Below are 16395 nucleotides of genomic sequence, written 5' to 3'. Positions count from 1 at the left end.
TAAAATCTCATTTGGAGGAAATGTTTACTTCATTCACTAACTCATTCATTTTAGTTTGCAATTTCAATACAAAATAACTAGCATGGTGCCTTGTGTGCTTTTGCTCTATTTCTCCAAAATTTGCAAAGGATTCTAATATATTAGAATACTACTTATAGTAATAAAATGTGAAGAAATATTACTTTTTATAGAAAGGATGCAGCAATTGTTTTAAATAGCATTTGGAGGCTACAACATGAAAATATATTGAATATCAAAGAAATAAAATGATTTCTAAATAAATTATATTTTAATGAGCAATAATTAAGAAAATAATTCAACTAATTTTGAAAATAATATTACAAGTTGTATGTTATATTTATGTGAATTAATTTTGGTGTCTAAATATAAATAGATTCTTACTACAGAAATATAAAATAGATTCTTGCTACAGAAAATAATGATGGCAATATATTTATGGAAGCCTGTTTGCTGAATATCCACATTCATTACTTCACACATTAAAAGCTAATTTCCAAATGGGGTGTAGCTCAATTGTAAATTGTTTTCTTACTGTGTATGTGTGAAACTAGTTTTCTTGATATGCAGTGCTACTTATATTTTAAATTATTCCATAGCTGTACCATGACTTAAAAGGATTTCTGACAATTTTAAGGTTTATTTCTTCTGTTTTCAAAGAGTAATCTCACAAACCAAAGAGAGGTGGAAGACTCGTGAGATAGTTACCTGTTTTTGTTTTATTTTGTTTTTTTTTTTTAACTTGACAACACTGTTTCCTGTTCTATAGGATTAGTAAAAATACCTTTAAGTTACAGAATGCTCTGTTGGATTGTGGATTTCACACAAAACAGTTTTTCCCAACAGTTAAGTTTCAGTGGGAAATAAAATGTAGGCAACATCAGGGATTTAAAGCTTCTATTTGTGAATATTTACATTAAACTGTGCTAAAATATTTTGTTTGGCTCCTTTTCCCCACTTTACATATAGTTCTTTATCTCAGTATTAACAAAGAGGTTTCTATAATATGTAGGTTTTATTTAAAGAAACAAGCAGACCTGGGAGAAATAAGTCTGAAGGAGTCTGTGAATTTTAAATTAGGTTTCTTTGCCTCAAGAAAACACTCAGCCTCCATGAAGAATTCACTAAACTGTCTTAACCATTTGAATCTTTCTAGCTCTGGAAATATGCAGAAAGTTTTTCCTCTTTACCTGACTTCAGCTGTAGACAGACAAATTAAAATTTGCTTTTTTACTACCAAGAAATTCACAATTATTTAAAAACCCTTACCTCCATGTTTGGTCACCACACATTAATGATGTCACAGTTTACTTGGGAATGTGTAGAGTTTTATTTTTCTGAACATTTGCTTTCTATTTTGAGAACTAAATTTCTATAATGCAGAACCCTCAGATAGACAGCTTTACAGTCTACACTGCATGGTTTAGCTTCACTGTTTGAAAAAAGTGGAAATTTTACTTTTTCTATTGTCTGTTTCCCTTTGAAGCACCAAATAAGATATTGATATTTTTTGGCACTTAAGCTATTTACTTGCTGTGACTTAACGAGCTGTTATAAAGTGAGCCCTATTCCCACCGTGCATTTCATACAACTATTACTTGAACTTCTTTTCAGAAAGATTTATTTACTAATCAATACCATTCTTATTGTGCCATTTCCAGAAGCACTAAAAACACTTCCCCTCTGAAGCAGGGCTTCGCTGCTTTGGTTTACCTTCTCTAAGAGTTGTACAATGCACAGCAGGAACTCAAACAGGTGGATCATGAGTCTGGTTTTAAGGCTATGTGACTATTATTTTTCAGCCATTCTGAAAAAGAGTGAAAATTTCCAATTGCATTATTAAGGAAGAAGCAAAATATTTTAGACGTTCAAAACAAGAATTGAAACTGTTTCTTTTACTTAAAAAGAACATGTCAAGACATCAATTATGAGATGTTTTTCAAACACAGATTTTGAAAGATTATTTTACATCATTAACCCGTAAAGACATAGATAAAAATTCATCACTCTCAGGGATGAATATATGTGGGATTCTTTCTTTTTCTTTAAAATTAGAATTTTGCAAGGAAATAAGGAACAGTGAATACCTAAAAGGTCTGATACACAAAATTTCTTTTGAAAAACAGCACTGTCCATGTGATATTTTCTACAGATGATTTACACATTACAGACACGGTGTGACCTTTTTCTCCCAATTACAAACAGATTAAGCAGAGCTGATTAAGAAAGACTAAAAGCACTGTGTTATTTTCTCTCATAAGGGTCTTTGACAATGCCTCTTCTCTGAGCCCTCCCATTTTATTCGCTTGCAAATCACTGTGCCCAAAGAAGTATTTACTCCCCCAAACCCCAGCCTGGAGCCCTGCAGCGCCATCAGCTGCAATATCTTCTTTTCTGAAGAACGTCTCTTATTAATCAGGAACACGGAATGGAAACCAATCAGATAGAAGAGTTCCTCTGGCTTCAGCTTCCTGCCTGCCTGAGTTAAAAGTGATGCTGGAGAGAGAGGCACACTGAGATGCGTGAAGATTCCGCTGTGAAGATACCATAAAAAGAAAAGAGAAGGAATGAGGCAGAAGCAACAGCGCAATTGTCAGTGCTGAGCAAGGCTAAAGTCACTTCTGCTGCTAAATAACGTAAGTGGTACTTTCTTTGCTTAGCAATATAAGCGGTTCAGTTTTTGCTTATTTACAGTGAACTAGTGCAAATATTGCTTCTAGTTGCTAGGTCTCTCTTTCTCTCTGTCTCTGTCTCTGTTTCTCTCTGTCTCTCTGTCTCTTTCTGGAAGCAGGTAAGAATACATTTTATCGTTTGAATAAAATATTCAAATTTAAATGCCATTGCGAAAATACACAATATTGGCTTCGGATCCTAGTTTAAAATCCCTGATCCCTATCCAATCTCTTTCTGTAGTCCTCAAATTTCTATATGAAATATTATTATAAAAATAAAACTAAACTTCAGATTTTATTAGTTGAGTATGAGAGCTTTGAATTTCTCACTTATGAATGTGTCTATGTTCATTTTTAGTATGTTAATTTGAAATGGCTTTCTAGCAGTCTCGTAAGTTTTATTTAAATAATTTGAGTCAGAGCTATCAAAAATAATGGCATCTTTGTAATTTAAGAAGTGGCTTATGTTCAATATTTAAAAATAAAATAATACATAAGTAGTAGAAGTGGCACATGCAGAAGGCACTGGCTAATACTTAAGTTGTGCATTTACACAGTGAAAGGAAATTTCTTCAGTAGTTATGAATCTCTCTCATGTCAATATTACAAATTTAGACACTTTGACAGTAATTGGCAAATGTATGTAAATGGAATGGAGCCTTGGTGAAAACCACAGGAAACTGAATGTGTCAAAAACAAAACTGGCATTTTAAACATTTGGGGCAATGAGGAAAATGCAATGCTTTGATGGAGAATTGTATTATTTTGCTGTATGTTTTCCAGTATAACCACTTATATCAATTACATTGATGCATGTATACTAATCTCAACAATTCTTAATGAATTTTACTTCTCAGCACATCACAATTATATATAGTATTTATACTTAGATACTTTTAATGGGATGAAGTTTACAGAAACACTTTTCTTAACAGTAAATATACAGGAAGAAGAAAGTTGTCAACTCTAGTAGACAAGTTTATATTAATTTATATGAGGAACTTTTTCATAAGGATGTGTTGAGCTATAGATTCAAGAAAATATAGTTCATTCTGTGGAGTTGTTGTAATTTATTATGTTATATTGTAGATATATGAGATTGTTAACTGCTTTTTTGCAAGACTGCTAAATTCTGTGTAGCATAAAGAATTAGTGATATTGTGAGATCAAAAAAGTGGTAACTTTTGTGAAAGAGGAAGAAAATATCTTTTGGCTGCCTTTGGTTTTATCATGAGTGTAAAGGGATACCCATATGCAAGGTACTTAATTTGGGGAAAAAGTATAAAATGTCCTGCATTCAATATGGATAAATGCTATATTCAGATTCAATCACTGATTCACTGCCTAGGCAATGCTACGTCAATTGTGGAACACATTGTATAATGGGAACTGGTGAATGCTGGTTTGAACAGTAAATCTTTTGAAAGACAAAGAAATTAAAATCATCTGCTAATCCAGCACATAGCACTAAAGAACTTGGATGTAAAATCCACATAGTGTGTTTGTAGTCCTGTCACCAAAAATATGGGTTCAAGTAAAGTTTTCTTTAGCTAAGAATACATAAGTAATTGCATGATTTAATAGATACATGCTGACATGTGGAAATACTATCAAATTTGTATGTATACATTTTGAAAAACTAAAAAATGTCTAATAAAAATGTGCTATAAGCAAATCTAATTCTGAAAATATGAATAGAAAAATGCTCTTAAGTAAGCCGATGGTAACAGCAATTCAAAAGTAATGCAGTAACTTCAAGTGAAATATATTTGGCAGTACTAATAATAAAATCATAATGTATATCATTTTCCAGATTAGAAAACTGTATCTTCCTTTCAGTTATCCTATTTGGTAGTTTAAAAAAGATCTGAAATGGTTTATATAATTACCCATTCTTGCATTCACTGAATGACTACCTGAAAAATTGCCTTATACCACTACCTGTGTCTAGTCAGACCACAATTCAAAGTTGATGTTGGCATTATATTTTTGAACGTGAGGTTGTGTGTGAGTCAGAAGCTTTTCCCAATCTCACCTTGCATGGACACGATTCTTATTTTTTGAAAACATTGCTGTAGTGCCTTAGAGGAAAAGCTTAGTGAATATAATAACCTTTCCATAATATATTTTCTAAGTGAGATTTAAAAAAATAAATGGAGGTTTTTCTTTCCTACTTGTGAATCTGTCTTTTGGCATCAGTAATGGCAGGATGGTCTCTCCTCAAAATTTTTCTAAAGTATATGAGTGTATCTATTCATAAAGCTTTGCTGAATGCCTAAAAGTATATAATACAAAATATATGAGTAACATGGCAACATATTCTGTGAGAACAAATAAAGATGAAAATTAATTTAAGAAAATGCATAGGGATTGCATTAAATGAACATTACCTGTAACTTGCTCTCAATGAAAGAGAAAGGGCTATGTGGGACATTATTTGATATTAGCACAGGTGCTTCAGTTTAACTTATCATTATTTTGATTTCTTCTAAATTTGTTTACTCAAATGTACATTTAAATATAATATACATATGAAAAAGGTGTGATACATGGAAAATGTCATATATAATATTTTAAATATACACGTATTTAAGGATATGTATTTATGCACATATAAGAATATGTATAGATAGATATAATATGTGCATATATATGTAAAAATAAGTATATTAGCTATAGCATAAGGTTACTTGGTGAGGCTTTTGTCACAAAATACATAGGTTCTTGGGTATTTTACTTCTTAAATAATCTATGTAAAGTTAAGTTTCCTTGAAAGGAAGCCAAGCTGAATGTGACCAACAGGTCCTAGACTTGAAATAGTTTTTTTTTAACTGATGCTAAATTTGTAATGTCATCCTTTTTAATTAAGACTCTAAGACATGTTTCCTAATGTAAAACAATTTATTTCTCTGTATCTAGCATATTTATTTTTAAAATGAGTTTTATTTCCAAATAGATCTCAAATAATTGTATTAATATCCATAAGGTTATCTTATTTAGGCATTTACATAAAACTTTAGAACTTTTACAAAAGCAAACTGAATTGCTTTCAACTCTGTATTTACGTACGAGGAAACAAGTTTTAAAAGATCGGGTTACATAACTAAAGATGTCCAGTGGTATATGCAAATTTGTCAACATTATGTGCAAATATAGCATGCTGTCATGAAAGTTATATTAGTAATATTGATGGATGGATAGATGGATAGTTATAGATGAATAATGGATGTGTAGTGAGATCAGTAGATCGATAGACAATAGATGATAGACATAAATAGGTAATTATATGATAGATAGATGGCAAGATAGATAGATAGATAGAAAGAATTCCTATACTGTTTTTAATGTCTTGAGAAAGTTTCATCTCTCATAAGTTACTTCAGTTTCTGGGCCTGGAAGCTCCATTATTCTCCTCCTTTAAATACAGTAAGGAGTGCAAAGTGCAGAGTGTCCCTATCACACTTTTACATATTTTTACCGCATTCCTAACGTGTTAGTGTACTTCTCTCTAAATGCAGCATTGGTTAGAGATGGTCTTATAGCCACATTACAGGTGCAGAGTGCCGGGATAAAAGCAGGTTCTGGAGCCCAACCAAGAGATTATTTTATTAGCCCTACTGAGAAACACCTAGACAAATATAGGAGTCATGATAATGGATTTCACTGTCCATGCAGGGAAAAGAGATCGTGAGGCAATGCTGTTGTCAGTTGCTATATGTACTCTCATTTCTTAATTTTTTTTTTTTATTTTTAGGATGAGAGGTGAAAGAAGAAGTGGTAAATATTTTTTAAGGTGACATTCAAAGTTATTTTTCTCCTATATCATTAATTTGGCAAACCAAAAATCAATTACAAGAGGAATACCGTGCTCATGCATTCTGTTTTTTTTGATGAGAACAAAATTTGGAATGTTTCTAATTACAAAACACCAGAACGTATGATTATTTCATAAGTGTGGATGAGAGTGTTTGCCACTCATGTCTAATTTTGGGAAGTGTTTCCACAGTGCAGAAGAACATGACTGAATACACTGTATTTTTTAACTCACTTATTTCAATTTAAAATGGAAATGCTAGTAACTAATAATTCATCCTTAATGTTTGAGTTCAAAGGTTAAATATATTCCTAGGTGCACTGGAAAAGTAGATATACCTGATGGATTTCTTATTGATACATGCTGTACTTACCACAACTCATATATTATTAATAGACTATCCAATGCATTATCAGCCCTTTTTCTCACATGTAGTGAAGCAAGATCTTGGGAGAATAATGCAAAATCCACAGTACTAAGTGGAAGTCATTTTGAAAGAAACAACAAACAATGCACATAACCATGTACTGTCTATGTAAATGAGAACCAGTAATTCACTTCCTGGGGCAAAAGAGCAAAACTATAGCACTATTTTAATGAAACTATTACATTATAACTAAAAGTTCTCAATGGGAGTTTTTCCTAGACCTTGTTTCCACATGTTTTTTTTTGTTGTTTTTTTCCTGAAGCAGGGTACTATAATAATTTTATGTAAGTGCCAGAATCATTTTTTTCAAAACATTCTTTCATACCTACTTTTATAAATTCTTCAGAATACAAGTAATTTACAAGATATTAAAATCTTTTACTTACTTTAATGATAAAAAATCCACAGATGAAACATTTAGGAAAACTTAGTTTTACAAAGTTAAATCAATATCTATAGATCTATATGTCTGCATATATGTCTATATCTCTATTTACATATCTATCTAGCTTTATTCACAGGTTGTTTGTGTGTACATATGTGTGGATCAAAATTAATAAATAGAAGGAAATAACACAGTTATTTTGATCTATAAATTTGTCATAGACTATTTATAATAATGTTATAGGATGAGACTTTTAAAAATTTTGGGGGAGGAAACTATACATATTATGTTATGAGCAAATAAAAAGCATTAAAATATTTTTGTTTTTAGATACACATATGAGCTGAGATTCTGTGGTTTTCTCAATAGCAGAGTCACACAGTATTTTCAGCTGAATAATGTCGCCAGCATTCACTTTGTTCCTCTCCCCAACTCTCAACTCTACCCAGATTTTCTGTTTAACAGATGAAACTTTGGTTTAGGATCAAAACGCCTTTTTTAACTCAGAGATTATTCACTTCCATGCCAAAGACTAAAGTATGTTTTGTAAATTTTGTGTTGAAATCAATCTTTAAACATTCTCAGGGAGGGGCTGGGGATTTAGCTCAGCGGCAAAGCGCCTGCCTGGCAAGCGCAAGGTTGTGAGTTCGGTTCCCGGTACCGGAAAAAAAAAAAAAAAAAAAAAAAAAAAAAAAACAAAACATTCTCAGGGTACGAAAATGTTACTTCAAAGTGAAAATGTCGCACACATATGTCTCACATTGTATTTCAATAACCATATTTGTAAGGTACACACTTCTGAAATTATAAGAAAATCTAGATAAATAAATCACTTGAAAAAAGTTTAGAGAGATCTTACACTAGTTTTAAAGTTTCAGATTACAGTTTGGAGAAATATGTCCCTATTTATAAACAGTATTTTGTTCTTTAAAATAGAGACACAAAATCAGAATTTTGAAAATAAGTCATTCCTCAGTCACTTCTATAATACAAATGATTCTATATGCAATCATAGAAGACATTGGTTGTCTACAAATATGACATGTTTTCTATAGTATCATTGACATATTTAGTTATACTAAATTTACAGTTGTTTATCTTTTCTTCAAATATTAAGTATTTGTTAATTTATCAATTTTGATTTCTCAGCACATTGTTTTGTGTCAAGAATTAATGTGAAAAGTGATCCTGAACTATATCCACAGTGAGAAAAATTTAAAAGTATCAATTCATTTGCAAAATGTAAAATATCAACCAATTTTAACATATAGGATAGAAATCATATCAATCAAGATCTCAGCAAGTCTTTCTTATTTTGCATATGATTTAAAATGTTCTTAATAACATAAATAATATGATACATCAAAAGAAGTACTAATATGTTCATATATACAGTATAGGTTTATCTGAAGATTAAATGAGTTACTATTTCTAACATGCAAAGTAGAGTTGCTTTTGTTTTTGCTTTTAGAGCTGGTGTTGGACCCGAGGTCACACATAATCTAAGCACGTACTACACCCTTGGCCCCAGGGCCCCAGGTTTTGTGTTGAAAGCATTACAGATATTTTATCCTTGAAATACAGTTAGAAGCTTTGAAGAAAGATATCCACCTTCTTATCTTTTTTCTTCTGCTTGAATTGTAAATTATTTTGTGTTTAAAAAAGAGTTCACTTTAATTGTACATTGCCTACTACTTTCTAACAAATTAAGCATAAACCTTTGGTGATTCATAGAAAGCAGACACACTTCCCATGCAATGAACTGTGATGAATTATTTATCTTGGTACTTTTGCCTCCTCATGCTCTCCTTCTTCATCTCAACTCCAGCTCTGCTGCCACTTCTGGTTCCACACCTACTGCTTTGCTTCTTATCATTTCTCCCCACACCACTCCCCCACTTCAAAGACAGAATATATTTAACTACAAGTGCCTTCCCTTTTTAACTTGGTTTTCATTGTGGAAGATGATTCACTGTGTAGCTGAAAGAGGTTTTCCCACATGAGAAATGCCTTAGAAGCTGAGAATTAATAAGAAGTTGTCAATATATTTTATGAGGAATTTCTCTTTTATAACTCTTTCTGCTTCTACTGTCTAATGAGCTGAAAGAGGCCTCATATGGAGTTGAATATTACCAAAGTTATATTCATTAAGAGGGAAAGTAGAGCAAGGAGAACCACTTCCACTAATAAGAGAGTTTGTCTAAGAGTTTAGGGATGCAGACCTGCATGTACGCAGCTCCATAAACATTCGTTAAGAAAAGCTGGAAATTGAAAGCTAAGGTTACTGCTGTGTATACTTTATATTCTTAAAACAAGCAGATGAGGGGAGATACATTGGAGACATATGTTTAGACTGAACGCAGGAGACCCATGCTTTATTTGTTTGGGGTACTAGGAATGAAAATGGGGCAGTTATACATGCTAAGGATGTACTCTATCACTTAGCTACATGTCTAGCCAACTTTTATTTTTTAACGTGGAGATACAGACTCCTTAAATTGCCCAAGCTGGACTTGAACTTGCAGGATCCTCCTGCCTCAGCCTCTTGACTGCCTTGGATTATAGACACATACACACCAGCACTTCAGCTCATCCAACTTTTCACATTAAAAATAAATCCTGTGTTACATTTGCATAAAGTAGAACCACAGTGTACCTGTCAGTGCTCAAGTACAGTGGGGGAAGTAATGTCTCTCCTGCTGCCACCATAGAGCGATACCTCAACAAATGCGGAATTGAGAAATCTATTTGCAATCCTTCATCAGTCCCTCATTTCCTCTTTTTATAAACTAGCAATCAGGAAAAAGTACATTCTGTAATCCCTAATAATATATTGATCCACCCGTTGACTGCTTATTTCACTCTGTTACCTTTAATTGTCCTACTAGTCGAATCCCTGCTGTTTTCCAAGCTCTGCTGCGTTGAAGCAGCGCTGGTTTTATAGAGGTGGTCGTGTTAAGGACAGCACTGCTGCTTCCAAACAGCTTCAGTTTTCAGATATTGCCTTTGCCATTGGGACAAAATAGCTGCTTGAAACTTTCCTTTTGCCGCTTTCTTTTATCCGACTTTTGCTTACATAGCTTGGAACTAACAGCAGTAAGCACCTGTGCACTAGCATAAAGTAATTTGCACTGATCCCGAAACACATGGGCAGGAAAAGATAAGTCTTTATGGCTCACTTATTTCGTATAGGATACACGTTGCCAAACTCTAAGAGATATGACCTTTGTCACAACTTCCTTTTGGTTTTTACTGGGTAACCTTTGAGCCATTTTCTTTGCTCAGAAACGTAAAGCCCGCTTACTTTATTCTTTTAATACCCCTTTCACTGCTTATTTGGTCTCAAAAATTCCTTTACCTACAGATATAGTCTAGAGTATAATTTCATAAGTTAAAGCTCCACCCAATTTATCTTTTTTCCCCTTACCCTTCCGACAGCCCATGGCATCCACAAATAAGTCGTTCCTCATCCTTGAATCCAAATTTTTGGCAATTATATTGTATCGAATACTTAAATTTTCCCAGTACTTCAGTCTTAAAACTGTGTCTTTTGTAGTCTATAATGAGTAATTAGAAATATACTTGAAATATACAATTTTCTCAGGAAATATTTGAGAAATAAATTTTATTCCAAGGGCATTTTCAAAATCACTCCGGTGATTTGCAAATCACCAAAATAGATACTATATTTTATTTTAAAAAGTCTCATTTTATCTAGTCTCTAAATTATTTTCTATATTATTCTTTTATTCACCTGTCCTTTTTTGCTTCTACCATCGCATTATAGCTGTAATTATGAGCTTTTAAATAGGTGATTATTTCATATATACTACATTCTAAATTTTAAAAGTATGATCTGGAATTTTTACCACGGAATACTAATAAATACCTCTGAAAGCTATTGCCTTAAAGTATCCAAAATGTATGTTTCCAATACCAAACTGTCTTGATTTTTTAAGAAATATGGCATTTAACTTTTAATATCATTTTCCTGGATGAACCTCAATAACTTTATAATATTCATAAAGATGTTTCATATCACTCAAAAAAGATATGAACTATTTTAACAGTCCACACATTAAATTGCTTTTGCCTAGCAATATTACTTTATCGGGATAATATCAAAAGTGCACAGGCCTGTGCTGTCATAGACCAATCTGTCTTTCTAGAACCTGCATAACCTTGTTCTGTTTTGGTTTATCTTCACTATGAATGCAATAGTTTCAAATCAGAAGTAATAATATTTATGGTGTTTGGACAGTAGGATGCTACAGTCAGACTCCTATGTGGAAAATCTATATTCCTCAGATGTGAATTTGAAAACTCTTATAATGTCTTGCGGGTCCTCTATGTAAAATGAAGATGTTATCAGTGTCTATATTTTAGGGAATTATAAGGTGACACAAGATATCTGTCACTATTTTTATTGTAAAACGTATTATTGCTCAAGTTCTTCAAATTTTGGCAAAATGGATTTGAAACATTTATATGTGAAATTAGGAGAGATATCTAACTTAATTTAATGAATTGATTCATTATTCTTGACATTAAATAAGAGAATTTTGGAAGTAAATTTTAATATTATGAAAGAAATGTTCATATATAATATTGTTTATTAAACTGATATGTATAATGTAAATTAAATATTTTTCATAATTTTGTGGTGCAAGTTTTTACTATTTTGAAATTAGTACAGAAATTACTGCCAAGAATAAAATAAAATTTATTATCTAAAGGTTTAAATAGGTATATTATTCATGGATTTTACAGATAGGAGCTATAGAAAATTTTAAATCAATGATAATAAAATTTCATACTACTTAATATCATTTCAGATTTTAATGCCAGGTATTTCACATTCCTTTTCTGCCTTTTTTATGATTTCCCTTTTTATTCTTTGAATTATATTCATGACTGTAAAGTAAATGCCATTCATGACCAGAAAATGAATACGGCTTATAAAGATGGCTTATTTGTATGAGGATTTACAGAGTCTCAAATAAAATTGTAATAATTGAATAATTATGGTAGCATTCACTAAAGGTACCTTGAAAGTCATGTTTGCGGATAATGTTAGTAATTTGATAGTATATCTGTAAATCTTATAAAATGGAATTAATAGTATAAAATATAGGAAATATTCAGATCATATGATTTAGTACATTAGTTGTATAATATATTAGCACCAAATACTCAATTTTCACTAAGCATAAAGCATTATTAAAAACCACAGGATCAGTTCTAGAATTTTCTCAAGTATCAACAATGGTAATTCATTCCTATCTGGTGATTTTCTCTGAAACATGATTTTCATTTTTCCAGTATATTTTCTAGAAGTGAGAACCCTATTCTATCATCACAATTCTTCTCTACTCCCAAGATCTGTCATCACTTTCTGCGGTATCATATTTAGCTTTTCCTTGGTTCTTTCATGGTTTCTGCCTCCTTTGGCTAGTTTTCTCTTTCAGTGATCCCCAGCTAAATTTTCCAAGAAAATTGTATTAATTTAAGTTGTGTTGCTTTGAACAAGGTCTTTAAATCCTCCTTTGGTTGATTCCCAATCATTTTCCTAATCATTACTGAATTCGCCCCAGACTTCTGTTCTTAAGCCTTCTCAAATACAATATATTAGTTTAAAAACTGGTTCTTTGACCTTTTCACCAACTGGCTGAATATTCTTTAACAATACCAGTGGGCGGTGTGCATTGAGAAGTCTATATCATTTCTGCAAGTGCATAGAACTGTGGCACTCTTCTTCCCTCAAAGAACACAGAGAAAATATACATTTCATTCTAATCAATATGCTGAAAATTTTGACGAAATATATATTTAAAAATGAACATATCACTCAACTTGAATTTGTAATATTATAAAAGAGACTTTCAGTGGATATTTTTTAGAAGGAAATGCAGCATTATATGTACCTGGGGGTTTGTTGTATCTTGTTAAATTATTATCTTAGGTGAATTCTACCGACTTTAGTTGTCAAAATGGCTCACATGCCATTCTGGAAGTGTGGGGTATTTATGACTTTGATCTGATACAAACTCTATACCCCCTAGTTCTCTTTTCTCCCTCAAATAAATTTGTTCTTGTTTTGAGCAAGAGAGTAAGGAAAAATTTAAATTTCATCTTCCAAAATTTTTTTCCTCATGTAAAAATGTAGAAAATCATGTCTCGGAATTGTTAATGATTATAATGCAGGTATAAAAGTGTCGGTAATAGTTGTTACTTAATAAATACTGATATTAGACATTATTATGTTCACAATAACCTCTGTCAGTTTCAAACATTAATTTGAGGGAATTTTATTATGTATTTAAGAAAAGCAGTAAAAACTACTCCATATAAGCTTCAAGAGTTTTCCTTGGCTAAATTTTTATTCACAGGTAGAACATTTTTAAAATGTGATATTACCTCCAAATTAATGATGGAAATGATGATTTGGGCCCATTCTAGGACTTGATTCATTTATATGTCTTCAAAAAAGAAAATTGATGCAATCTTTTTAATATACTGGTTAATGATAAATGTAAAGAATTTGGGCAACAATGAGATAATGAAGTGTATCACTCTGGGAATTAATTTCTTCATTTTAGAAATAATGAAGAAAGGCTGGATGATATTTAAGGAATCTTTCAGCTTAAACTTATTTCAATCTTTGTTTGAGAATGTTATCTTAAGCCTTCCACCATTTTCCTAAACTTTTATCTTCTGAAAGAAAAAACAGCACCAGAAATAACAAATAACTTGGAAATATCTGAAAGCTTGCATATTATGTCCTCAAGCCTGGAACCTTTGAAGACCCATTCTAAGATGTTGTTCTGTCTATGCCAGAAATATTGTATCTGTTCTACTGACCTGTATACATCTCTATTTCTTCTTACCAATACTAAAATTTTTCTGTATAAACAGAATATGACCTGAAATTTCTTTATTTTCACACATTTTAAAAAATTATTTAATCATGCTCTCTACTGCATCATATTGCCTTGCGCATTCTTCAACACTTTCACATCTAATAGGTTCCACAACAAATTCAAACGCTAACTACCCCAGAAAATACAAATTTCAATGATCTAGTTGCAGTCATTTTTTGTGCAATAACTACTTCAGTTAGTGTAGTCAACTCATATCATTTCAATCATTACATGTGTTTCACAGCAATAAAATTGTATTTTTTGATCTATACACAGAAGTTAATTTTTTACTATATCAAGGGATTTCATTAGATAGAGAAATAAATAATACAAGTGATCTGTCCTTCCTACTGAAGCACGTATATAAGTATTTTTTACAATTTTAAAGTAAGTACTAGGTTCATTCAGAAAACAACTCTAATGTTAAATGAATATTTAATAAAACTTCAGTTTGTAAAAAGTTATTAAAAAAGATTATTTCACCGGTTATATTCTATACCTTTTATTAATTCTATCACTGATTATTATTTCAACAATTTATAACTTGGCAAAACAGTTGCACTTAGACCCATCAGGTAAACATGTCATAAAAAAATTATTATTCTTAACCATATTTTATCTATAGTGCTATGGGAATCACAAGAAAAACGTGAACATGGAAGATAAGCTCTCCTAAATCACAACAGTGCAACACCCTCTGTTTCATTGTAGTGTCTTGGGGAAACATAGCATCAGGAGAATCAGATAGTCAATTAAACATTTTGCTTTCATCGCCTATTTACATGAAAATTAATTATTTATAGATGAATTATCGCCTTGTGAATTCCTTCTAGAGTTAAAGTTGTTCTGATGTTCTGAGGAAGAAAATTACTCTATTCACTAATTAAATTAATCCCATTTTATAATACTAGTTTTAAGAAAATAGTATTGGACATTCTGTTTTTATCTGTGACAATGAACCTTTATTTAAAATGGTATTGTGCCTGAGGCTATGAGGAAAATGGCATCTGTGTTGGGTAAAAGAGACACATTTATAGGAACTCTTTGCTGATGATTTTGCTGAAATTACATAAAATGTTCTATATTCCTGGGAGACATATATATATATATATATATATATATATATAGACATAAATATAGATATAGAGTATATATGATGTTTTATATCACTGTTAAGGATATTTATGTTCAGAGAAACAACATTAGTACTATTAGACCTATTTATATAGATACAAAGAGATATCATGTTAGTAAACTACTGAAGTCTTATATTCTTCTCTCTTTTATAAAACTTACATTTATAAAGAAAGGTTACATAATATTCTTTGCAAATTTTGGAACTTATTTTCATTTTATAATGGTTGAAAAACCATTTTCTTCTAGTAGAATGCAGAATTTTAGGACAGTAAGGTCAGTACTGTCCCTTGAATATCAGTACTAATACAGCATCTGACCCAGTTAAATGCACATATAAATACGGCTCCATTCATTTGTGAAATGCTTGAAAAATCTTACATTCAAAAACTAAGCCACTTAGCACAATGCTTTAGCTCCCTCTTTTGGATAGGTTAGATAGCAATATAAAAATAGAAGGGGGCTTCATATATCCTCGTTTGTACACATACATTATAACATGTGATATTTATTGCATTATTAAACTCTATAAAAGCAACCAATTTAATAAATTTCCACATAGTCATCAGCTAAAACTGCATCCGGAAGCACTTTTAGTATCTGAGCACACACCCACTGAACACTTTAAAGAGATAGATATGTTTTGAGGCAAATATTTATACATATTATTTGAAATAAACAATTCAGCTACATGTGGATTTTGGAGTTCTGTTTCTCTAAATAAAATATTAGAGTGTATATATTTAAAACACTGATTTCTAATTATCTTAATATTCAAGAAAGTTTTAAAAGGGTTGCTTTCCTGATATATGTATTTGGTGAAATTTTATTTTATAAGTTCTGAATCATTTTTCTTGGTTATTTCATTACTGATATAGAATGTAGTACATTGAGATATATGAGCCAAGAAATATGTGCAATTCAAATATATATATATATAAACCCATGTATCCTTTCTTTTTTTTTTTTTTGGTTTTTCTCCGGTACCGGGAACCGAACTCACGACCTTGCGCTTGCCAGGCAGG

At 31.4% G+C, this 16395-nt stretch overlaps 1 protein-coding gene across 1 annotated transcript in view; it reads left to right on the top strand.

The window, feature by feature from the left end:
• Positions 1-2398: 2398 nt before the first annotated feature.
• Positions 2399-16395, top strand: part of Cdh9 (cadherin 9, type 2 (T1-cadherin)) — a 138821-nt gene continuing 124824 nt past the window's right edge. The window contains exon 1 of the mRNA XM_005386143.2: positions 2399-2654. The gene's annotated coding sequence lies outside the window, so the exon portion shown is untranslated. The remainder of the gene's footprint in view (positions 2655-16395) is intronic.

The sequence above is a fragment of the Chinchilla lanigera genome, unplaced genomic scaffold, assembly GCF_000276665.1.
Source record: "Chinchilla lanigera isolate Chin_1 unplaced genomic scaffold, ChiLan1.0 scaffold00025, whole genome shotgun sequence".
In the NCBI taxonomy this organism is placed as follows: domain Eukaryota; kingdom Metazoa; phylum Chordata; class Mammalia; order Rodentia; family Chinchillidae; genus Chinchilla; species Chinchilla lanigera.
The sequence above is the reverse complement of the archived record's forward strand: the minus strand, read 5'-3'. Positions and strand labels throughout refer to the sequence as shown.